This window comes from Pinus tabuliformis, chromosome 9, assembly GCF_031772625.1.
Source record: "Pinus tabuliformis cultivar Carrire ecotype Pingquan chromosome 9, CPIR1, whole genome shotgun sequence".
NCBI lineage: Eukaryota > Viridiplantae > Streptophyta > Pinopsida > Pinales > Pinaceae > Pinus > Pinus tabuliformis.
The window spans coordinates 785,194,210-785,221,883 of NC_142307.1; the positions used below are offsets into that span (position 1 = coordinate 785,194,210).

Below are 27,674 nucleotides of genomic sequence, written 5' to 3' on the forward strand. Positions count from 1 at the left end.
TTAGGGACTCTTCGGATTGAAGGCTCCTTCTTGGCCCTGAGGAAGGCTTTTCGACCTAGGTGCCTATTGTAACCATTCTTCTCAAAGACATCAAGGAGATGAGCCTTCTCCGCTTCCAGGCTCTCCTCATCCGAAATTCTTACAGCACGTGTGGCCAGCGTGCTAAGAACCCCTAACTTCTGAGCGGGGAAATGATGCGAAGACGCATGCAAGTATTGTTCAGTATGCGTCTTCTTTCTAAACACCTGATGAGAAAAGGAACCATCCACCTTCTTAGAGATGAGAACATCCAAGAACGAAAGACAACCATTATCTTCTTTTTCCATCGTGAATTTAATGGCGGCGGACTGGTTATTGAGGTGACTGAAGAAACGATCCAACTCGTCAGGACCATGAGACCAAACAACACCAGTGTCATCAACGAATCTTTTCCAAAGCTTCGGTAAGAGACGAGAGGAGGCCAAAGCCTTAGACTCAAACTCCTCCATGAAGAGATTAGCGACGACAGGGGACAAGGGGGAGCCCATGGCAATTCCGCAAGTCTGCTCATAGAATTCTCCCTCGAAGCTGAAAAAGGTGGAGGTAAGGCAAAGCTCAACTAACTTAGCCGTATCAGGGTCAGTTAGCTTATTAATTACCATCATGGCCTCATTGATAGGAATACAAGTATAAAGAGAGACCACGTCGAAACTTACCAGAATGTCCTCGGGCTCAAGTTTAATTCTCTTAAGATCCTCAATAAAAGAAGGTGAGTCTTTGACAAAGGACTCAGTCTGCCCAACCAAGGGTCTCAACTTTGCAGCGAGGAACTTGGCCAGGAGGTAAGTCGGACCACCAATGGTATTGACAATGGGTCTCAGGGGGACCCCATCCTTATGGATTTTAGGAAGACCATAAATCCTAGGAGTGATGGGGTTACCCTCAATAAGTTTCTGGGGTAGAGGAATCGTGGAATTGCACGACTTGATCGCAAGAGCGACCGCTCTGGAAACCTTTTTGAGGGGATTTTTCGAAAGCTTCTTATAACTCCCACTATTACAGAGATGGTCAAGCATCTTACTTCTGTAATCCTTTCTATCCAGGATAACGGCAGCCCCACCTTTATCCGCTTTTAATACCACAACGTCCCGATTTTCGTTCAAGCTCTTCAGAGCCTCAAACTCAGCCTTGCTAATATTGCTACGGGGAGGCTTAGCCCTCCTCAGGGCAACGGCGCAATCCTGCCTAATTGTGTCTTTAATCTTATCAGGAAGGTTCTTAATGCCATAAGAGGTTTAAATGATAAACAAGAAATTATTAGAAATATATGATATAATATTGAGTTAATGGATATGCTATTATTAATAAACATGTACTTTAATTATGGTATTTACATAATAATGATTTAATTAGAAGACTATTTATAATATTAGAATTATTAATTATTAAGTAAATATAGGTTATTAATAAACATAAATTATTGTATGAACTTATTATTTTAATTTCCAATGGGCCATTACATTTAAATAATTAATAAAAATGATTTGTTAGAGATGATCTAGTTTACCATTGGACCCTTAAATTTAAATAATTATTATTAATAAATACACAGTTACCTATTATAACTATATTATAAGAATAATAGTAATTTAATACTATTTATTGTAATTAGAATAATTTGGGAATAATAATATATATAGGTTATATGAAGATATAATTTATTAATGACCATTATATTTAGTTTACCATTATTTAATTTACCATATTTTATTAATGACCATTATATCTAGTTTACCACTGGACCCGTTGATTTAAACATTTATTATTAAATAAATACATAGTTACCTATTATAACTAAATTCTAAGAATAATAGTAATTTAATACTATTTATTTGTATTTAAATAATTTGGGGATAATAATAAATATAGGTTATTTAATAAATATGAAGATATAATGACCATTATATTTAAACAATAAATTTATTATATTATTCGATTAACTAATAATAATGAATTATATGCTTCTATTAATAATAAAATTAGGGGTTTGACTTTGATCCTCAGGTCAAAATTAGCCGTTGCAATATAGCCGTTGGAGTCTCTGCACACTCTATTTAATCAAGCTAAGCCAGATTAGTTCTTCAACTTGTCCTGACGATGAACCACACTGGTTGGTTTGAAACGCGTCGACAAAAGATTGATACTTTGTTTGATAGTGGTTCACAAGTAAATTTGATTTCTAAAGCAATTATAAAGAAATTGGGATTAGCAACTACACCTCACAAGAAACTATACCCATTAGGATGGTTGAATGATAAAGCACAACTACAAGTGACTAGACAGTGCAAACTCAAGTTTTCTTTTGGGTCAGCATTTGTAGATGAGGTTGAGTTAGACATAATTCCTTTGGACATATGTGAAATTGTTTTAGGGAGTCCTTACTTGTATGATAGAAAAGCTATTTTCTATAGAGCTAAGAACAAGTATCTACTTGTTAAAGATGGAATCGAATACTTTGTAAGAGCTCATAAGCTCAAGAATAATTATACTCTCATAAACTCAGGGCAGATGAAAAAAATGATAAATTCGTGCAAACAATTCTTACTAATGGTTGTAAAGGAAAAGAAACCTGATAAAACCAATGTATTTGAGGGTTGTAATGCTAAGCAGCAAGCTGATATAGAAAAGATTGTTTCAGAGTATGATGTTCTGTTTCAAGAACCTAAAGGTCTACCACCCAAAAAGGAAATAGTACATGATATTATTTTGCAGCAAGATGTTCCATTGCCTAACATTGGAATGTACAGGTTGTCTGCTTTAGAGAATGCTGAAATCAAGAAGCAGGTGCAGGAGTTGCTCGAGAAGGGGTTCATCAGGCCTAGCACGTCACCATGTGGGTCACCAATCGTTTTGGTGAGAAAGAAAGATGGCTCGTGGAGAATGTGCATTGACTACCGAGCACTGAATAAGATAAAAATTAAAAATCGTTATCCCCTTCCTCGCATAGATGATCTTTTAGATCAATTGAAGGAAGTTGTTTATTTCACCAAGCTGGATTTGCACAGTGGATACCATCAGGTCAGAGTTGCAGAGAAAGATGCATGGAAGACTGCTTTCAAAACAAAGCAGGGATTGTATGAGTGGCTGGTTATGCCTTTTGGCTTGACCAATGCCCCTGCTACTTTCATGAGATTAATGAATGATGTACTCAGACTTTTTCTTGATGATTTTGTTATTGTATATCTGGATGACAGTCTGATTTTTAGTAAAACGTGGGAGGAACACTAAAAACATGTTAAGCAGACATTAGATGTTTTGAAAAGAGAAAAACTTTATGTTAAACTCTCCAAATGTGAATTCAGCAAAACATCTCTAAATTATTTGGGTCATATAGTAGGGGGTGGTGAATTGAAAATAGATCCCTCTAAAGTGGCAGTCACTGTAAACTGGCCTAAACCCAGATCTGCTACAGAAGAGAGAAGTTTCTTAGGAGCAGCACAATATTGGAGGAAGTTTATCTCTAACTTTTCCTCAATTGCAGCTCCCTTACATGCTTTGACAGGATTGAACAAGGTGTTTCAGTGGGGAGGCAAACATCAAAAAGCCTTTGACACCTTTAAAGAAAAGATTAGTACAACACCTGTACTAGCACTGCCTAATCTACAAAGACCATTTGAGATCCAAACAGATGCTAGTGACTATGCCATGGGAGCAGTGTTGACACAGCACGGTAAACCCATATGTTATCATTCTGAGACTTTTAATTCTGCAGTAGTTAACTATCCTACATATGATAAAGAATTGTATACATTAGTTTAGGGTGTGACAAAGTGGAAACATTATTTAATGGGCAAAGAGACAGTGATACATACTGATCATCAACCACTTCAATATCTACACTCCCAAACTAAGTTGCAGCAATCAAGACATTACAGGTGGATGGGTTTTCTACAACAGTTTCATTTAGTCATCAAATATAAAAAGAGCATACATAACAAAGTTGCAGACATGTTATCTAGACCCATTATAAATGCATCTACTATACTTAAGCATAATTTTGTATTACATGAAAGCTACATTGAACAATATGCTCAAGATATAGACTTTAAAGATGTATATGAAACTTTGAGTCAAGGCAAAAAGGTACAAGAATTGGATTATCATGTGAAGGACTGACTCTTATATCATTGCAGGAAACTCTGCATTCCACAAAAAGAGAGAGTAAAGATAAGTAGAGAGGCACACACTTCTCTGATATCAGGTCACTTTGGGGTAAGTAAAACAGTTGCACAACTACAAAGATTTTGTTATTGGCCAAAAATGAATGAGACAATTTCTAGATATGTGAGAGGGTGTACCATGTGTGCCAAAAGTAAGCCCAGTAATAGAAAACTAGGCATGTACACTCCATTGTCAGTTCCTTCTCACCCTTGGGAAGTGCTTCCATGGATTTTGTTGGGGGACTGCCTAAGTCTAGAAAAGGTCATGATTATCTGTATGTGGTTGTGGACAGGTTTAGCAAAATGTGCATTTTGATACCTTGTAATAAGCAAATTACAGCTGAACAAACTGCAAAACTATTCTTTGAACATGTATGGGTTCATTTTGTATTACCCACTTCTATTGTATCTGATCGAGACACCTGATTTGTGGGGAAGTTTTGGTCAAGTCTGTGGGAGCTGATGGACACCCAACTGAAGAAAAGCACAACTTTTCATCCACAAACCGATGGCCAGACAGAAGTAGTTAACAGGACAGTGATCCAGCTACTCAGAGGATATTGCAGCAAACATCCTAAACTTTGAGATGAACACTTGTGTTATGTGCAGCATGCTTACAACAGAGCAAAACATTCTTCCACACAAAGATCTCCTTTTGAAACCTGTTTTGGTTTCACACCAAGGTCTCCTTTTGATTTTGTCTTTGCTAAAGATACCACCGTTGATAGACACAGTGATGTGGACAAGGCAACTAGGTTCACTGAAAAAATCCAGGAGATCCACTAGGCAGTACAGGAACAACTGGAAAACAGCCAAGCCAAATACAAGGCAAGGCATGACAAGCATCGGGTGGAGCATAGTTTTCAAGTTGGTGACCAGGCCAGGTTGTATATCAGCAAAGACAGGATGCAAGGTCAAAGTAAAAAGCTAAAACCTATCAAGTATGGACCTTTTAGGATACTTGAGAAGATTGGTGAAAATGCTTTTCACCTTGATCTACCAGCTTACATGCACATCTACTCAGTCGTAAATGCAGATTGCTTGAGATTGTTTGAACCTTCAATGATTGAGGACCCTGAAGAGCAAAGTCAATTGCCTTCTATTGATGACCTGCTACCTGAATATCTGAATGAATTGTAGGAAGACACAGTCTTGGACAGGAAGGTGAGGACAACGCGCAGAGGAAATGTTGAGTACCTCAGAATTGGACTCAAAGGTTCGAAGCCAAGCAGTGCAAAGTGGATTAAGATTGGACAAGTGAGACAGCAGTACCCTCACTTAGTCAATGCTTGAAAGAAAACCAACTTTTGGTGGTCCAAAAGCTTTTTAGTGGGAAGGTCGCGATTCGAATTGGATCCATAAAGAATAAACGGAAGAACCATGGTTGTACCAGGTTGGGACAGACTTCAAAGAATTTAGAATAGCAATCAAAAACACCTCTAAACCAGTGGCAGTTGGTAGCCAGCGTGGAACGACGAGGACCTCGGTCAAAGCGCGTTGACTGAGGCCCATGGAGACTGCGCGAGAGGCGAAATTAGCCCCTGGGAGGCCCAGATCGGGAAACGGAGGGAGTTTTTGATGCGCGATTAGCGCTTAACGAAAACCCTCAAAATGGAGAAGCCCTGAGCACTCAGTGGCATGAGAGCCGGGAAAACCATGGGGAGAAAGTCTAAAGGCAAAGGCGGGACCTGCACTCCAAAAACCGGCAGTATTGATTGGGGGCCTCCCTGGGCGATAAGCAGTTTCGGCAAAAACAGAGCGATTCCACTCAACGCCCGACGCGTGACAGGTGGAGGAGAGAGAAAACCGCCACTCAATGCGCGCTAACAGTCGAGCAAGTAAACCGCGCGAAATGAACAGATGGTGTTGGATCTAGGGGCCCCAGATCTAACAGCTGAGATCGCGCCCGATGGAGAAGACGGAATTAACGGGGGATTAAGCCGTGATATGAAAGAATTTGAAGTTCGAATTGACCGCCAAGGTGGCAAATGACTTATTCCAAAACGTAACTGAAGAAACGAACCGATGAGGCAAGCTGGCGCAGTTCGCAGGAGGACAAGTGGTCACTCCTTGTGAGTCTGATGATGGCACCGAGAGAGGGAACTCCAAGTGCAACTGTAGCAGATGATCCGACGAAGTTGGAAGAGGAATCGAACAGCATGAGCTCGAGTGGCTTTAAAGCCATGCACAGACCAGCAAAAGGGGGGGGACCGGAAATATGGGACACACCCACACACACGAAAGAACAGAGAGAGCAGATAGAGAACCATCCTCACTAGCAAGGAGAACCATCTTGAGTGGTCCCAGAAGATAAAACACACCCTCATTTTCAATGAGTTGTGGAAAGGAGTGTATGTTGGAGACGGAGACAAAGAGCCAAAACAACCTACCTCAGACAAGGAGTTCGCCATTTGGGAAAATAAGAACAACAAAGCCTATGCATTAATTGCAACGTCTGTAAGTGAAGAGGTGAGTCGCCATATTTCGCCATTTTCAACTGCTTTCAAAGCCTTACAAAAGCTGAAAGAACTCTATGACTCACACTCTGCACTTGAAGTTGTTCAACTCATGATTAAACTCTTCACTCTTGAATTACAAAATAATGATCCTCTTGCTCTTGCATCCGAAGTAAAACCTATAATGCATGATATCAAAGCCACTAAGGTTGAATTGGATATTCCTCTTATCGCTTTTCTCAAGGCACTTTATCCTACTTACTCCTATTATCTTGAGTCATTGCAAGCAAATGGAAATCTCAAAGATATTACCTTTGACTCTCTTGTGAAAAAATTTGTTGAAAGAGAGAAAGCTTTTGGAAAGAAAACAACCCTTGAATCTTCTAAAGAGGTTGTGTGCCTTTCTCATCAAGAAAAGAATCTTGCCCAAGATTCCTCCAAAAGGAAGAGGTGGTCGAAGAGGAAGAGGAATATATTTCAGAGGCAGGGGGCAGACACTCTCAAGGAGAAAAGTCAAATTTTCACTGCATATGCTGCAAAAGAAATGGATCACATGATGCCTCCACATGCAAGTTACCTTGGGACAAAATTGAGTAACAAAGAAACCAACCCCAAAGGTAAAACTAATGACACAGACAAAGGTAAAGCACCTGAATCCACTCATTATGTTGTGGCACAATGTAATATTGGAGTAAATGAAGATTTATTTAATGCTTCACTTGCTTCTTGGAAAAATGATTGGTTGCTTGATTTAAGAGCAACTTGCCACATGACTCATAGGAATAATTTTTTGAAGAATTTACTGACAATGTTGATGGAGCAGTATACTTTGCAGACCAATCAAAACTCAAGCGATCAGGGCTTGGCACAATCAGGCTTAAATTGCCTGGTCTTCCAGAGTTCCTTCTGCATCATATTTTATATCTCCCACAACTGAAGAGAAACTTGCTGTCTTTGGTCCACATCCGCTAGCAAGGTCACTCCATTCATATGTTTGATGGCAAGCTTGAGGTGAGAAAAGCATCTGACCATTCACTTGTCATGAGGGGGATAGAAGAAGAAAGGCTTCTCAAGCTGCAGGGTACCTCTGCTCGTGCACAACATTTCTCATACAATTCTCATTATGAAGAAGGGACACTACCATCAAGTTTATTATGGCATGCTAGATTTGGACATTTGAACTATGACAGCCTCTGCTTGTTGAAGAAAAATGGTGTTCTTGGTTTGCCTACAATTCCTAGGAAACTTAAGCAATGTCATGGTTGTATTCTAGGAAAGCATAGCAAACAGCCTTTTTATGATTCACATTCAAAAGCACATAGAAAACTTGAACTCATTCATTCAGATTTATGTGGTCCAATGCCTATTCCTTCTGCAAATGGAAATAAATATATGATGACATTTATTGATGACTACACCAGAATGTGTTGGGTTTATTTATTGAAGAACAAATCTGATGCTTTTCAAACATTCAAGAACTTTCATACATGGATTGAAAATGACACATAATCTCATATTGGCTCTATTTGCACTGATAATGGAAAAGAATACACTTCAAATGAATTTGAAAACTATCTTCGCCAACATGGGATCAAACATTAAACAACTGTGCCTTATAATCCCCATCATATTGGCTCTATTTGCACTGATAATGGAAAAGAATACACTTCAAATGAATTTGAAAACTATCTTCGCCAACATGGGATCAAACATTAAACAACTGTGCCTTATAATCCCCAACAGAACAGTGTCGCTAAAAGAATGAATAGGACAATCTTAAATATGGTGCGCTTCATGATGTTTTTCAAAAATGTAAAATTGATGTTTTGGGCTAATGGAGTTCTATGTGATGTATATATAAAAAATAGATGTCCATCTAATGCTATTAGAAACAAGATTCCATATGAAATGTGGTATGGACACATTCCTTCGGTAAAGCATCTCAGGGTCTTTGGTTCCACCTGTTATGCCTTGATATCAAAGGTACATAGAAACAAACTTGGTGCAAGAAGTTGTAAGTGTATCTTCCAGGGGCATTCAAACACCTCCAAAGCATATCGTCTCTATGATGAAGTCAATAAAAAGTTTGTTGTATCTAGAGATGTAATCTTTCTTGAAACATCCAAAACTGACAATGTTGTTGAGTGGCAACTTGATCGCTTGGATAGATTCGCAAATGCAAAATCATTTCAAGAATTTGATAATCAGATTCCACATCTTGAAGGGGGGATTCCTATACTAGATCAACCTGTGGAATCTTCTTCTGAAGCACTCTCTCCCCTGCATGAAACTCCAACGAATGATACTTTAAGTGATGTGATTGATAGAATTGGGAGACCCAATCTTGATTCAGTCCCAACTCAATCAACGGAGCAGCCTGGACCATCTGAGAAAGGTACCCCAAAGTGGCTGACAAAGACAATTGAAAGTGTTCATCTTGATGAGGCTGGAAAGACAGGAACTAGAAATTCAAACTAGCAAAATGGAGGTGATGTAGATGACTCTGATTCACCTATTGATATGGATGTTTCTTATGATTGTGAATTGAATTTGTCCGCAGATTTTGAACCAACTTCCTTCAAAGAAGTTGTTTCTCATGATGAATGGAAAGAAGCAATGCAAAAGGAGTATGATGCCCTGATAAAGAATGGCACTTGGAAGCTGGTTGATCCTCCATTAGGAACCAAACCAATTGGTTGCAAGTGGGTTTACAAGAACAAGTATAAAATTGATGGCTCACTTGACAAGCACAAAGCAAGGCTTGTGGAAAAAGGTTTTGCACAGAAGGAAGGGGTCGATTATGAGGAGACTTTTGCCCCCACAACAAAATGGGATACCAACCAAACACTCTTTTCCCTAGCAGCCCAAAACAATTGGAAAGTCCATCAAATGGATGTAAAAACTGCTTTCTTGAATAGAGATCTAAAAGAGAATGTTTTTATGTCCCAGCCTGAAGGATTTTCCGTGAAAGGACATGAACATTAAGTATGAAAACTTGTGAAATCCTTGTATGGCCTCAAACAAGCACCGCGAGCCTGGTATGAAAAACTAATTGAGCATCTTCTGAAACTCAATTTCAAATATTATGATCTTGATGATGCAACTTTGTTTATCAAGAAGGTTGGAAAAACAGTTGTATATCTTGTGGTATATGTAGATGATCTTTTGATGACATGGAACAATGAAAGCTACATTGCATCCATAAAGAAGGAATTGAGGAAAGGTTTTGAAATGACTGATTTGGGCTATGTTCATTACTATCTTAGTATTGAAGTAACTCAACATCCGAAGTCCATATTCCTTTCTCAAAAGAAGTACATTGGAGATCTGTTGAACAGGTTTGGCATGACAGAATGCAATCCTCTTACTACTCAAATGGAACCAAACTTAAAGCTCACATCCATTGAAGGAAAAGAATTTGAGGATGCAACAAAGTGTAGACAGCTTGTAGGAAGTCTCAACTACCTAACTACTACCACACCATACATTTCATTTGTTGTTGGAATCCTCCCCAGGTTTATGCAAAAACCTTGTGAGGGACATTGGTCTACTGCAAAAAGAGTTCTAAGGTACTTGAAGGGAACTCAAGACTTTGGAAAAGTATACACAAGTGGACGACTTCAGCTTGATTGAATACTCTAATTCAGACTTCGATGGAGACAAGGAAACTAGGGTATCTACTTCAAGTTATGCTATGAGTCTTGGATCAGGAGCTGTCTCCTAGAGATCATGCAAACAATCAGTTCCAGCAGATTCCACAACAGAGGCAGAATATGTGGTAGCAGCTGAGGCAACAAAAGAAATTGTGTGGCTCAGGAAAATTCTTGAAGATTTGCAAGTAAAACAAGTACAATCAACTCCACTCATGATTGACAATATCTCGGCAATAAAGTTGGCCAAAAACCCAAAGTTCCATGATTGAATGAAGCACATCAATACTAAATATCATTTGATTCGACATCATGTTGAGGCCAAAATAATCCATCTCCGCCATTGTTCCACTAATGAGCAAATTGCAGACATCTTCACCAAAGCACTTGGAAGAGAAAAGCTTGAAAGATTCAAAACGATGCTTGGACTCACCGACATCCTTTCATATTAAAGGGGGGAATGTTGACACCTAATCATCAGGATTGGGTGAATAAGTGTAACTGATGTAAATAAATAATAGAAAATATGAAGAGTCACCAGGAGATGAAATGAACAGTCTCTTCCTCGTGTATATAATAAAGACCAACCTGAATGAATATAATGAATTGTTTTGAGGAGTTACCTCCTGGTCTGACAAATACCTATAAAAAAAACTTCGGTCTTATGCATAGTGTTGAAAAGGATTTTTCCCCGATTTCAAAGATTTGTCCTATTAGAAGGATGCTCAGAAAATGCTCCTTTCTTGATTGTCTTTGCTTCTAATCACTTCGGCCCTTAAGATACACACAAGCAGTCCCTTTTTTTTCTTTTTTGGATCAATGCAAAAACCTTCTAGTGATCTTCCAACAGCCTAGACTCTTGAACTTAGCTCTAATACCATGTTGGAAATTTGATTAGGGCAACATGAGGGTAACATTTAATTTGAATTTTCCTTACTTCACAGTTATTTGTCATATTATGATCTTCTTCTTGACAATGCTTATGTTCTTATCATCAAATAAATGCCAAAACAATGAAGATCATAACCATACAAAGATGAACACAAGATATAGCCTTTGTTATTGCCTAAATTGTACAGGTGAATTGCAACAACGCTCAAGGTGGTGATTGTCACTCTGATCGCCACCCTCTCTGTTTTGGTTATCTCCCTACAACAAGCTATGGAGGGTAGTCCCTATGAAATGTGAGGATGAAAGACTTGTCAGACACAACTGAATGGCCTAGCAATTCGGCTAATGATGATCAGCAAGTTTAATTATGGCACGATTTGATTGGATTATTTGAGAGAGAAGTGCCTTATGGAGTCAAATTGCTTACACAATAAATTAGTTACCAAATTACCAGATGAATAGTTGTTGCTTAGGATGCACACTATCCTATATGAGATGTGACACCTAGAACTAAGTGAAATGAAAACTCTTGGTTAATTTTAGATTAGATTCCTATCCAAGTGAGTCCTTTCTCTCATCTATTTTGAAATTAGTCTCAACTGTAAGTTGTGGAGAGAAACCAAGAGGAAGAAAGTTGAAGCTTTATTAACGATAGCTCCCCCACAGTTCTAACCACCCGAATGCCTTTGGCGGTAGAGAAAATGTGGCTTTGACAACTGCAAGGTCACTGCATTAACCAAAGATGAGGGTATAAACTTCATAAGCTAGGTGAGAGGTGATCCTATCATCTTTCAATCAAGCCTATGCCTAGAAATAAGTTAATTAATGCATTACCACTCTTAGAATGCAAGTGCAAAATGAGTGATTAGATTTAGGTGAGATCATTAAATGTTTTAGGTACCTTAATACAAATTATCTAAATATTAATATTCGATTTAGAGCAATACAGGAAAACACTTAACAATTATAAGGACAATCTTCACCAAAAGCAGTGCTCAATGGACCAATTAGATTACCCAATGACAAGTTTCAAGATTACAAATCTCACAATGGACAATGACTTTCAAATAACACTAAATGTAAAATGCACGAGTCCAATGTTTCTCTTAACAATGTTAAAGTGACAAATACTAATCCTTCAATAAGATATCAACACAATTAGCAATTCTTGAGATTACTTAGATGACTTCAAGATTACTCTTATCACAATATCAATATGGTGATCAATCAAGTGCTTTAAGAGTGAGTTAATTTCAATATTGCAAGATTATGATTCTTAGATGTGATGCTCACTTGCAAAACAATATGTTAGTGCACTTATTCTCAAGAATGCTTATTCCACTATGATAATGAAAAGCAATGTAACCACTTATCCAATAGCCAACTTCTTTAGGAAATGATAGCAATGACAAGAAAAATATATTCCTTTAAAACCAATGTCACAAAATGCTAGCAATCCTTTAGACAACACAATGTGCTAATTCTTTTCAATGTCAATGAAAGGAAGAGAGCATAACATTCACTAATTTGATAACCAATGACATGTAAGAATGCTTGCAATTAGAAACACTAGGCAACTTATGCTCAAAGATATTATTCTTTACTTGATGTTAATGACATTAAAAGAGCAAGAGAAAACTTGTGAGAGCAGCAAGCCTATCTTATGTAAAGAATGCCAATTTAGTCCAAGTATACCAATTATCTTTTAGAGCATCTATCTTCTTATTGAGAGTATTGATGTAATGAGTGCACATATACATTGTAAATTAGATGAGATTGCTAACAATGAATCACTTATGAATGCAAGAGTGCCATGAGCTAGCAATGAAATGCAATAGTGATATGAGGCAGCAAACAGGGGCTTCATTCAATAAACTTTTAACATATCACGTGTGTTCTTCGCATATTGAACAATACCCCTAATTTGACTACATATTGGAAAATACCTCTGAAAATCACATTATTTAACCCCCTACCAATACGAACCCAATACACCTTCCCAATTTAAAAAACCCTTACTTTCATTAGATATTATAAGTATCCATTTTTCATTAATATTTTTTATACCCCTTTATATTTTTCATTAACTTTGAGCTCCATTTTTTATACCTTCCAATATAAAAAGCCTTTACTCCCTAATATATGCTCAATATATTATGTCATTTTTTCCTCAATATATATCCCACAATATGAACCCATGTGGTATGGTATTGCTTCCCTAGTAAAGCCCCCATAAGGCAGCAAAGAAATCTAGAGACCAACGATCACAGCAGTCCTCCAAAAATCATGAGAGATGCCAAGCAATGTGTAAGCCCAACATTGCAAATGGTTTTCCAATAAGACAGGATGACTGTAAATTATTTTTAATGCCAATGTTATGTGTTCTCTAGCAGTACTGTAGATGTTATAGTGAAAATAGTGATAAGAAAGAAGGATTGAGGAGGCAAACCACTAGGCCTTATGGCCTTGTTGTTGACCAACCTCAAAGCTAGAACACTTCCAATGAATCCATCCACCTGCAACCACAATCGTTAACTCCAAAACCACTTGAAACACCTGCAAAAAACTGTGTTAGTCCAAAATACCAATGCTTATGATCAATAGGAGACAAGGAGGAATGTACTAGGGATAGAGAAGGATAGCGATGAGGCTAGCAGGACTGTGAAAGGCCTCGGCTTAGGGTTGAAGGCCTAATGAAGCCACGTACGAAGGGATCAAGGCCTTGTAGGCCAACACTCAAAGATAAGCCTCCTAGAGGTTTCCGCAAGGGAGACAAGCCCCTTGAAGGCTCACGGTAGGGAAGAAAGGGCCACAAATCAAGGAAACAAGGCCTAGAAGGCCTACGATGGAAAGGGAAGAGACCTATAGGCCTGCAACACACCAAAAAGGAGAAGGAGAGGGGATACTGAAAGCGTTTAAGGCATGTATAGGTTTGCGGTGGTTAGGAGGCCCAACTAGGGTTGCTCCCAGGGAAGAAGAAGAGGACTTATGGCCTCCAACACTAAGGGAAAAAGGTAACTAGGTCTGCATCTCACAAAAATGATGAGAATAGGGCTATTGTAGGAGGAAAAGAGCCCTCGGCTAGGCCTTTGAGGCCTCAAAAGAACTTTGGACACTAGCATAAAAACAAAGAGTTAGGAAAACACAAAAAACCATAATTTACCTTGTAGGGTCTGCGACCCTCCTTTCTTGGTCGAGCGCTAAGGTTCTAAGGCCTTAGGAGGCTAGATCTAGGCCTCTAGGGCTTGGATCAACCCTTCCCTTTTGAACGATTTGGACAAATAGGTTGGACGACTCCTCTTGGAGGTGAGAAACCCTTGAAACCCTAGCCGTAGGGCTAGTTCCTTCAACCAAATTTGAATTTCCTTTGAGAACTTGAGAATTCACCTGTACAAATGAAGAGAAAAAATACCAAAACCCCAATATATACAAAAAATCAAAAAATCCCCAAAACCCCAAATGCTACAAAAATAAAACAAGGGTTAGATTATTTACAAATATCCACAATATTTACAAAATTTAAATATTTTCTCTTATTAGCAAATTAAATCTTTATAGCACAAAATAAAATTTTGAGATTTTAGAGTAGAAGCTATGGATGAATAATTTCAAAAAATCACTGACCAAAATCATTCATCAAAATCAGAGCTCAGAGCTCAAACAGGATCGATCATTCCCCACAATCTATGAACTTGGGGTCCAAGGGCTGGTGTACCTGCAAATCTCTATTTAATATTGAAAATAATTGTTAGATCATAAGGTGAATCAAATCACCTAAGGCAAGATAACTGTACCAATAGAATGTTCTTATCACCGACAAATGAAATAACAATTATAAATTTTAGCACAATATAGAGCATGAAAGAATAAAACACTAACACATACCATAAATCAACAGATAAAATAACACCATGAAGTAAGATAAAATAATGCCATGAACTAAAAGCCCAAAGTCTTTGTATTATGCCAAAAATAATTCCAACAAAGCGAAGCTCAGTACATTGCAAATTACTCCATCCAAAGATCCAAAGATCCGATGGAAAATACAAGCTTGATAACTTCCCTATATAAAAAAAAACCCATCCAAGTGGAAAATAACGACTATTTGGCTTGATCTTCGTCAAAATAATCTCATCTATTGACCTTCCTATGAAAATAATTTCTCTGTCGTTGATGTTTCTTATTTTTTGACGAAAAAATCGAATTCTTCTTAAAACCCATTTTTTATTAATCCAAAAAATAATATTTTGGATTATTATCCTCAAAAAATTGACATTGACCTAACCACCAATTCCAAGGGGTTAAATTTTCTTGAAAATCCATTTTTCCCTTGGTGGGGGTCCTTCAAAATTTGACTTTTCCTTGACGCATGAATTTTTTATTATTTTCCACTTGGAGAGAATTTATTCTCTCAAATTATTTTTTACTCAAAATTAATTAATTTTCTAGCTTGGGATTTTTTTTTAATTTTGCTAGAAAATTTAATTAAATTACTAGAGGGAATTAATTAATTTTTTTACAGCCTCAAAAATTTTAGCCATGGTGTCTAACTATGAGTAACCATGGACTAAAATATCTTTTTTACATCAAGATATTACAAAGTAATTCAACTCTTAGAAGGGGAAATATACATTTAGACATAGACCTCAAGACATTACCTAATTTTGTGACAAAATATGATCTAGTATGAAACCAAATGTTTTAAAATAATTTAGCCTTGGTGTCTAACTATGAGCAACCATGCACTAAAATTATTCCTAAACACACTTTACATAGACTCGATAAACACTAGGACTCACCTAAGACCTCGTCAACGAATTTTGCCCTAACTTTGGGGTATATCTGGGAGAAAAACTTTGTTGATTATGCGTGTTTACAAACACACATAATTCGAGGAGGTTAAAAAACTCCCTAGGATGAAACCCTTTGACAAAAATCATAGGCTTACCTAGGTGTTGTTACATAGCTTTATGGTCATAAAATCATCATTTACAACAATATTTGTAGAAATTAGGTTTACAATGATAAATGCTAACTAATGACCTTAATCTTTGAAACAAATTTATCCACTTCCTTATGGTTCATGGATCGTTGACAAAGTGTGGTCAACAGCCTCCAAGCCATGGAAAAACCCCCAGGGGAAAAACCAAAAAGAAATTATCTTCTTATAGAAACAATTTAAAGGAGACTTCCAAGGCCAAAACCAAGACATGACACTACCACCAAGAACTAAGCTAGCCAACCAACACCTTCTTGTGCAATATAAGACAAGATCTCCTAGGGTAGCAAAGAAAACTCGAGCCTTTAGGGTTTGCAAACCAATTCTGCAACACCATCCTGCGATCTTGGACCTATGGAGAGCCCAGAAACCCTAGGTTTCTTGCATGAGAGAGTTGCTTCAGAGAAATTTTAGAACTCAAAATAGATTAAGGCTTGTTTCATTTTTTACTAGGCTCTTCTAGCCTTTCAGATGTGTGCTTGTGTGTTGAAAGAGGTCGAAGTTCTTCCTTTATATAGCCTCTCCAAGAGGCTCAAATAGCCCTCTTAGGCCGACTTCATGTAGGCTGGCAAACTTGGTCTTCGAAGCCTCCTACATACTTCTATATTAAGAATGAATTGTCCTTTCCTTGATACAAATGCCCGAATAGGTATTTTACAATATGATAATGACTCTTTGACTCATGTAACCCCTAGGAGCATTAAATGAATGCTTGAACTAATGAGAAAAGACTTAAGCATGAAACCCATGCTTTACATAAATAATTTTCCTTTGATCTTTACATCAGTTTCCTTCTCCTTTTTATAAGTACATAAAAATTATATCATGACATGAGTCAAGTGACAATTATGAAGATCGAACTAGTTACATTCTCCAACAAATTAGAGCCGCAACCAAGGCCTCATGCTCCTCTCAACAGTTCTTATCATATTCCTCTAACTGAGCTTTCGGCATCTATTGTGGCTGAGTTGGAGCGGATTGAGGGGATTTTCCACCCTTCCTCTATGTTTTCGAAAAACCCCTGCGAGGGCCTAGATCTCATGACCACCCCCTCCTACCAAGACCTTTTGACTACGAGGAGGCTCAGAGGCCTTGCCTTTATCAGAGATAGAGAGGCAGGAGCTCCTTTTAGGACGAGCCATGGGATAGAATTTACCACAAAGTGAACCTCCTGAAAATACCTCCCCCATTGACCACCAAAACACCTCCAGGAACAAGAAGAAGGTGGCCCCTTCTTTGGCCTCAGGCAACCACTGCGCTAACACCAGTGCCACGCCAAACTTTTTAATGCCAAGCGACCACCCAGTCAAGAGCCAGACAGGCCATTCGAGTAGACCAGGCAAGCTACCAAGGATGACTCCCCACAGATATAAACCCAGGAACAATTGAGAATAGCACCTACCCTTATACTTACTGGAATTAAAGGCCAAGATCACCACGAGCAAAATTTCCACCTCTAAATCAAGCACCCAGAATCCAAACCACCCCAAGGAAAAACTTCGAAACCTGCACATGTGATAATAAACAAGAAACTAATGTGAGAGTAATACCAGAGACTGAGACAAGTAGGGAGGTGGAGAGACAAGCCCTAAAAGTGCTACCAATTCAACACCGTGCTCACCACTTGGGAAAGGCCTACTTGAACTTCCCCCTCCCACCCAAACTCTAACACCAAGCTCACCATGGAGGTTGATATTCCGACCAAACAATATCCAAAGGAAACAATCATACCATGACCAAAGGTAGAGATGCAAAAGGTTACCTAGTGCTTCTAGCAGATGCCAAAGAGACTGTAGGGAAGATTAAGGATCGTGTTGTGTGCAACAGTCACCTCCAAGCTCCCAACTCCACAATTACAAATAGAGTCAGAGTATGCCTCTTGACCTAAGCCCCAATTGCCTCCGGAGGACAGAGAACATGCTCGTCGCACCAATCTATCCCCCGATCATTACTCCATAAACCAAGCGTTAACATGATGAAACCCACACTGCACCTTATATAAACTTTGAGCCTTTTGCTTGTGCATAAATGCCACCCTCTTCCGACATCTATCCTCACACGAGTAGACAAACTAGTATTCTACCATGCTCCTGTCTACATTACTACACGCATGTATTACCTTGAGAGGGGTCGAGCGCAACTCGAGTTCTCCACCCCCATTGGTGATATATTAGTTTTGATTTCATACTTATGTGGTAACGCATTTATTTGATGTTGTTGTTGCTTTAGATGTTTAAAATATTGAAAAAATGGATATTTTGTACATTCTTTTATTTTGTTAATGTTTGCCTATTTTTACAAATATTTTCTCGAATTTTACGACTTTTCTCTTTTATGGACCCTTGTTGATGTCAATACCGTTCATCATTAGTTGACACATATTTAGTGAGATATTTTATCTTGTTTTCAGGTAAAATAATGTGGATAGAACGAAATTAAAATAGTGCAATAAATTGCTTTCCCAAAGCCTTTTATTTTAACATGTTGTATTTTCATTTTTCCTTTTAATAGTTCTAATATAAATCAAAGTTCAACCAGCACACATGTCAAAAAATGGAATGCACTTACGTTGAAAAATAGTTAAATATTCCATTTCACACATTAATTAGAATTTCTAACTTCTAATATTTTCAATATAAATTGAAGTCCAATCAGTGAGCAAGGTCAAAACTTGGAATGTACTCATATTAAAAAATACTCTCAAATCATCTATTTTGTGCCTTAATTAAACTTTTTTGGAGCTTCGTGGAATTTGTAATCATTAATTCCTTAGTATTTAACAAGTAAAAACAATGTGAAAGGACATACCTCATATAGCACAACTATTATAATCACTGAAACCTCATGCAAAAACTTGAGATCCAGAACCTTTTCAGTAATAATCCTAAAATAAAAGGAAAATAATAAGAGTGGATTTTCACTATGGAAAAATACATTTCTTATCCAAAGTACAATTACAAGAGAACAATCTTATAAATGAAATATACAAAATATAACCAATTGTTAATTCATGTTCAACTACTACATAAATGATACTCAACATTATAAAAAATAAATAACATGAGTAGACACCCTTGCAAATATTATTTGTTAATTTAAAAAGGATTACCTGAAATTGAAGAATTACACACAATAAAAGGTAGGTTTATAAGGAAATATGTACATAACTAAATACTAGCGTTTCTAAATTATCCCAAGTTAACCAAGTGATACTATGGTTTTCAAAAACACCTCTGAGAAATGAAACACATGTTTGTAATATGATCCCAAAAAACATAAGGAATCATGTGTGCAATCTGTATATCGAATGATTCTAGACCCGCATCAACAAATAGGTTTGGGGTTTACCCTTGACATCCAAGAAGGTGGGATCACAATGACCACTCAGGGGGTTAATCATAAATGACAACGATCAAGTCATCCCAAATCCCCAATAAACCTCTCAAGTTGGATTTAAATTAAATACTCTCACTTTGTCCTCCTTTAAATGTAACTTGGAAAATCTATGAAGGTGGCATTATCTCTGTTATGTAAAAATCAATCTATAACTAATAGCTAATTAGGCAAAGGGCATGATCTTTGATCATGCCCATTCACCAAGAGGCACCCAGGGTTGTATTTAAGCCAGGGCCTCTCTCATTGTAAATCATCCATTCAATCATTTATTAATAAAATATATAATTGTTGTTTAATGTTGAGTTTATGTGTTGCATCTGGTATCAGAGCGAGTTTGCTCCTCGAGGCTTTGTTGTTGTTTTGGCTGTCATCGTTTCCCTTTCGCTGTCCCTGTACTCTTTGCGGCATCGACCCTCCACCTCAAGGTATTATTTTAACCCTGCTCAATCTTGACGTTGCCCTTCAACGCTGGCACATCTGTGCCTCTGTCGACTACCAGCACCCTTCTCCGTTGGCACGTCTATCTGACCATGCCGTTGTTTATCACCGCCCTCGACTTCCACCATCTTACTCCCCCGCCTTCGACTTCAACTGCACTCTCAGCGTCTATCTCCTAATCCATACGAATATTGGTCCATACAATATACAAATATGTTTAGTTATTATATAGTTTATAATTATATATAATTCAATTAATTAATTTTTTATAAATTATTATATACTTTATAATATAATAATTCAATTAATTAAATTTTAACTATACATAATTAATTATTATATAATTTATAACTATATATAACTCAATTAATTAAATAAATAACCAAATACAAGATTTAAAACAAAATAAAAAAATAAAAAATAAAACGAGTTAAGCTGGATAAATATACTCCACCTCAACCCGCTCAATGGCTTCATCAATTTCGATGGCCGATTTCAATAAAAGAATGTTATTTTGAGAGTAAGGTGACCAGACAAGGCGATAAAATCGAAGAGCTCCAAAATACAACAAAGAGAATAGAGAGTCAGCTTGAGGAGAACAAAAATGAATTTAAAAAGGAGTAGGCAAACCTTTCATGTAAGGTAGATCAAGCTATGGTGATGCTGACCTGTATTTGTAACAGCATGAATATTACACTCGATCAAATACCCTAGAATAATGAAGCTAATCAATAACTCATTTCTCCAGATTCGCCAAAATGGTCACACTCACATGAGAAACCCAAGTCTCCAAAGACATCTTCCATGCTTAATCAAGGAAATAGTAACATGAATGTTCAAAATAGGCAAGAATCCATACACCAATATGTCGTTTTCAAGTCAAAACACTTTCTTCACACCGTTGATAGCTACATATCAACGAAGAGCAAAACTTGAGCTATACAAGTTTGACGGTAACAAAAAATGGTTCAATAAACCAGAACAATATTTCGAGATTTACGGTATTGACAATGATGACGAAAAGATCAGACATGCTTCCATGCAAATGGAAGGCAAAGCATATAATTGGTATATGTGGTGGAAAAAGACAACACTCACTATCAGTTGGAGGAAATTCAAAAATGCGTTCTTTAAAAGGTTCCAAGGTGTCAAGGAAGAAGAATTCTTCTCAGTACTCACCAAATTACAACAAAAAGGAGATGTGGACAAATACACTCGATAACGGGAGACTTTAGCGACGCGAGTACTTGGATTATCAGAAACTCATCTCATTCAACTATACACCACGAGACTTAAACCCCATCCCCAGGCTGGCCCGAGCTTCATGACATCACTTCTATAAAGGTAGCCAAACAGAAAGCAAAAGCTACTAAAAAGAAACATGAAAAATGCAATGGCCGAAGGTTGAAAGAGTACATTCAAGACAAAGATTTTCCCAAGCTAAGAACACGGATAACACAAAATATGTCCCACCACATCTTCATGAAGGAGAAAAAACTAACGTGGAAATACAAAGAATGAAAGAAGGCAAGTGCAATCATTGTGGTGAAAAATGGGACCCTAAACATAGGTGTGCTAAAGGGAAAGAGACCAATAACTTGTATAAATGTGAAGCAACTAATGATTCAGACAGTGATGAATCAGACGATGAAGAAATCGAAGATCCCTCAGAATTCTCTCCAGAACTAGATGACGAAAGCATTCCGCAAGTATCATTATTGGCTATGACAGGTATATCACAGCCCAGACATTCAAATTAAAAGGACATCAAGAATATCAGTAGCACCCACAATCTTTTGGACTCAACCATGGTGAAGAGACTCAACACTTTGTCATTTCCCACGCCAAACATGAAGGTTAGGGTAGCTGACAATAAGAAAATTGAAAAGGTAGGGAAATGCCATAAAGTCAAATTGTAGATTCAAGACTTTAATATATAATCTCCATTCTACATGGTACCATTAGGAGTGGATGTGGTCTTAGGTATCCAATGGCTACAAGCCCTCGGTACTTGCTCTGCCAACCATCAAAAGCAATTTATAAAATTTAAATGGGAAGGGCAAAAATACAAATTATATGGGTCCTAGCCACCTGAGAACCAAATTGTATCATCATTGTAGTGCGCGCTCTAGTTGACTGACAGTGATATGACACTAACATTTATTTAGCCCTAAGGCCCACAAATTATTCTTTGAGGACCTCAAGTTGAGGATCCGGGCACGTGACGCTATTATTAGTGATTGAGATGTTCATGGTTGTGATGTTTATGTATGCTTTCCATTGATATTATGATAGCATGAATAGTTACGTATCTTATCTATCGGTATTATGATGATTGTAACATTAAATGGTTAAGTTTGGTCTCTATCGAATTTATGATGATGATGGCAGTAAAGGATATGTATGCTCTCTATTAAAAGCATGATGATGATAAATTTGATGGATAGATATATTTCTATTGATGTTACGATGTTGATAGCTTAATGGATATGTATGTTTCCATTGATGTTTTGACGATGATAGCCATGATGGATGTGTCCCCTATGTTACCTACTTTCATTAGTTCGCGCTTACAATGAACAATGATGTGAATGACTAGGTGTTGTTAATGATGCTATTATGACAATGACTAACCTTGAGAAACCTTGTTACTGATGAGTATTGAGTATGGAAGGAAACCATCAGAGGCACTCGCATATGACGAGTTGATGACACCTAGTTTGATGAAAATTTATATTATTTTATCTTTGAAATGCTAGGTCGATTTTGAAACCTGCTATATATGTTTATCTATATTCTGATAATATGTTAATGGTTGCAGGCACAAATTAGTTGCTTTACCAAATGACTCACATATGGGTGATGGGGTTGTACAAGTGGATAGAACTACATGGGAGGGGTGGGACAGTGTCCCTGATCTCACCCACTAGCACTCCCGCCATGACTTGGCCTGGAAGGGTTGAAACATCTTCGCCTTGAAGATCACGATGTCATGAGGGCAGGTCCCAAAGTTGGGTCACTCATGAGGATTTTACCGGGGGCGCGCATCAAGGCGGATTCCTTGATTCTCGACACCATTAGTCTCACTATAGCAGGCAACATAAGAGATAATAGTGGTCTATGTCATTGCACATATACTTTCCCCTCGTAGTCACTAAATGCTTGAAGGGCAAGTGGTGTGGCACCCTTGGAACTTCAAGGGAATTTCTTGAATGGCACGACCAAGTTGGCACCCTTGGCATCACAAATAAACTATTAGGTGTGGCACCCTTGGGCACGACCAAACTTGGCACCCTTGTAATCATTAAAAATAAATTAAATAATAAATATAATCAAGGAATGAAAACTAGGTAAATTTACATCAAGGGTAAATGATGTTAGAAACCGAGGTAATTAAATCAAAAATAAAACTTGGGTTAAGAGGATCATAAGTAGAAATATAATAGATTACCTTAAAAACTCTACCCTTCCCATGTTGGAAAATATTAGGTAGATTATGTAGTTTAATTAGGTAAAAGGGAAAAGAGGGACATAATTGTAAGGATAAAGATTAATCCTAGACTAATTAAACCTAATTAAGAGAAGAGGAAGGTGAATTAAAATAAGAATAATAAATTAAATTTAAAGAAATGTAGAGAAACTCCATGTGGCAACAACCAACATAAGAATATCCATCTAAGAGATAACCTGAGTTAAATTAGCGAGTAGATAGGGGATCAAATCTTGACTCATTAATTGACTTTAGTAATGAACACAAATTAAGGAATAAAAAGAGGGATAAAGAGGCAACTAGGATAAGAAATAGGAATTTTGTTGAGGTGAGGAAAATATTAGTTTTAAATTAAAACTTAAGTAAATAATTTTGGGAGACCCTTGATGAGAGAGTGACACATGGGTGGGTGAATAATCAAGCTATTGAATTAATAAAAAAAAATTAATTATGCATGACATGCCAAGTGTCACCTATGAGGACTCCTATAAAAGAAGGGGCAAGCCACGAGAGAAGGGACTTTTGGGAACCCTATTGTTGGATGGATGAGACGATGTCAGAGCAGTGATTACGAAACTATAGTGAGTTTGGTGAGGTAGAGGACTTTAGAGAGGGGACTCTTGAGCCAGAGTGCTCTCCTCTACCAGCTAGTGCATTCCTCCATTGTACAACCCCATTGCAGCTCGGGGGTCCGCGGGGAAGAAGAGTACCCAAGGAGTAGGCTGGGAGATTAACTGGTGGGTCATTGCATTCGGATCAATTACGTCGTCATTCATTCTCGGAGGTCACCAACAACAAGGGAATACAAGTAACAGCAAAGCAAGTGGAGTCTCGTCTTCTGGTGAACGGTACATATGGTTGCAATATTATTTTGTATGATTGCTTTATGGTCTTAGTTAAATGTATGTAAATTTTATGATATGTTTCCTAAAATGAATTTTAGGAATGTGTTAAACAGTGCTGAATAAATTTGAATTCCCAATGTGTTTCTCTTCTGGTTGTATCTTACTGTGATTTGTTTAAAAAACAAATATAGTATGGATGTGGTCCTTACACTTGGTATCAGAGCCAAGTTGAACCCTTGAGACCTATGAGCCCATGCATGTATGACTTGTTTGTTAGAAATCAATTACACTCCTTCCAGACCCTCAGAGAGATAATAGATCATTCTGTACCCGAATCTCTGAATCTGGGTGTCAACTCCCAGGAAGAGTCATGATAAGTGGATCATATTTTAGTATGTGGTGGTCATATTTTGGATCTGATGATTGTAGCTGCCTCTACAGTGGCATAGGGATATCTCACGCTGTTAAAAAAAATAAAAATAAAAATTGCTATTTCTCCAATAAAATATCAACCACACAGCACTGTTGTTGCTCACAATGTCCGCCCTGGATCGCCTCCGGAAGGGACTGGTAGTCGTTACCTGCAACGCATTGAAACTGATGCTTTCTGTAGTACCATTCTGTCTATTTCTGCTAATCGATATCTACTGGAAATATAAGACTAGTCCCAGCATCTGTGTAGTCCGAGCAAGCATATGCGCCATCAGAAATCCGTCATGAAGAGCCAGCGTAACTTCATGCTTATTGCCTCGGCTTTCCTACTCTACTGGCCTCTGTTCTGCATCATAGGCATGGTCTTGCGAATCGAACACATGAACGAACAAATCGTGTAGGAACCAAAGCTTTCTCAAACATCTGGTCTAAAATAACCTCTGCTTCCTGCATCTTGCCGTTGCGGCAAAGTCCATCAATTAGAGCATTGTAAGAGACAATATCTGGTGCAAGGCCCTTTTGTGTCATTTTGTCCCAAAGAATCCTAGCATCTTGAATGTTTCCTTCCCTACAATGTGCATCCATTAAAATATTGTAACTAAATACATTTCCGAAACAGTCAGCTTCTTCCATTTCAGAAAATAACTCCTCAGCAAGCTTCACCTTGTTATCCCTACAGAGTCCCAGCATCAACATGTTGAAAGTCTTAACATTTGGAATAATTTTACTCTCAAGCATTTCTCTGTACAACTCCGAGCATGCACATGACCCACTGCACACTACCACGGAATGAAGCAGCATGTTACAAGTGTCCAATGAAGGCAAAAATGCATGGCGCTTAAGATGCTGAAAAACTTCGATCGCCTGATCAGTCCTTCTTGCCTTCGAATAAGCCTTGATCAGTATATCAAACACAGCAGGGGAGGAATCTCAAACTCTATAAGTCTTGGAAAGAACTTTAAATGCTTGAGAATGTTCATTGTAAGATTTGCTCTCTTCAACCAGAACCTTCTGCATAAGGGATTGTGCAAGACCATGCAATCTTGCTTTTGCAACGATATGAATGACTGTGCAGTAAGTTTCTATTGTGTGTCGGAAATGGGATTGCTTTCCTGCCCATTCAAAAAAAAAAAAACGATTCAACATATTGTCTTGTATTTTGTTTATTTTGATCCTCAAATGTCGCTTCCTTGCATCTCTATAAGAAAATCAACTCTGACATGAGAGGTTCACCCAAATCTGAAATGAGTTTTCACTTTATACGTAAACTCATCTTACAAATCGTAATATCTACTTCCCACAATTCTCTGGCATTCGAGTTTTCCATTTTCCTTTTTCCTTACTGTTTCTTCTAGGGCAGGGGAAATTTCAATCAATTAAAAATTGCTAACAATTTTGTGACCAAACTTTGAAATGCCATGTATATTTGGTTTCAAGAAAGTTTTGGTCGATTCAGTTTTGGAATTCATCTTGTTATCATCTTGTCGTTTTATTTTTACGAATATCGATCCTATAGCAATACCATGTTTACAAATTTATATCACCATACCTGTTGTGATGACCCAAGAGCACTATTTGCCATGTAGTTTTCATGTCTTCAATACTTCATTGCTGGAATTTGGCTTGACGTCCTAATTAATAATTTCATACTTATGCATTTCTGAATTGACCATGACGTACTACCTAAATTTAGCTTTCTTTTGGTGTTATTTTTAAGGCTTTATCATTAGGTTCGAACGCTTGTTTTAGAGGTATATTGGTCAGACAAAGGTTTTCATTTCTTTTATTTCGAAATGACTTAATGTTGTTCTTAATTTCTTTTATTAACATGCTCATGACATACGCTAATGAATTCCAAAAGGGTATTTCGAATATAGGTCCCAGGTAGGCCTCTCTTCTAAATGTTTGCACCATGTTTTTACTGCGTATGAGGTGATTCTCGCCTCATAAAAGGGTTTGAACAGCTTGGTGGGTATGGAACATTTTGCTCTACCAATTAACGAAATCTCTCTCCGATACCAACATCCTGTTGACAACTCGCTTCACCAACTTCAGCTGCTACCAAGGCCTGGACCCTGGTCAATCCTTGGTACAAGCCCAGGATTTAAACCCCTTCAGTATACAGACTTTAAACCCCTAAACCTTCTAAAACAGTTGATTAAGACTCGCTATTTGAAGCTTTAAGTAAATATATTTTGGTCAAGCTTCTTGAATCGCGTGCCTTCCAATTTTGATTCCAAAATCTAAATTATAAAATATTTGATTTTACAGATGTGACCTTCCATGCCACATGAGGAGTGTTTATTTTGATTCTACCCATATTTTCTTCATTTATGCTCCTTTTAATTACACATGCATGATAAAATATTAATTCATTTATACTATCACTTACATTTTATTGATATTTCGAACTTCATAGCGTGTTCCACCTGCCTTCCACATGAATATCTCACATACAAAATCAATTATTTTTTACCGAGTAACCGAGTCAATTGTTTGTGATTGGAATTGTGGGATTTGCTTTTTTTTCTTTTCTTTTCCTTTTTTTTGTTGCTGGTCCATGTTTAGCCTTGATCTATTTCTCAGTAATTTTGCAGCAATGCGTTGTTTTCCTATATCTTTCTTCACTCTGGAGTTAGTTCTCAATAGTCATAACATCTCGTTCACCTTTTATTCTTAATTTTTATGTCATTCCTCTGTAAATGAACTCTATTTTGCACCTATTTGCACCTACATTATAGGTGCAATTTTTCCAATCATTTTTAAATGTTTGATTGAGGTGTTTTTAGAAATGTGCTTTGTTAATCATATCTTAGAAAAGTTGTTATATGATTTTTTTGATTTTATAAATGTGAGTGATATGATTTGTTTTTTTTCC

The 27,674-nt window shown here is 37.5% G+C and overlaps 1 protein-coding gene across 1 annotated transcript in view; it reads right to left on the bottom strand.

Moving 5' to 3' along the window:
• LOC149151084 (DNA damage-binding protein 1-like) overlaps nucleotides 1-19,087 on the bottom strand; it is a 46,678-nt gene extending 27,591 nt beyond the window's left edge. Inside the window, exon 1 of the mRNA XM_089443055.1 lies at nucleotides 19,004-19,087. The gene's annotated coding sequence lies outside the window, so the exon portion shown is untranslated. The remainder of the gene's footprint in view (nucleotides 1-19,003) is intronic.
• Nucleotides 19,088-27,674: the final 8,587 nt, after the last annotated feature.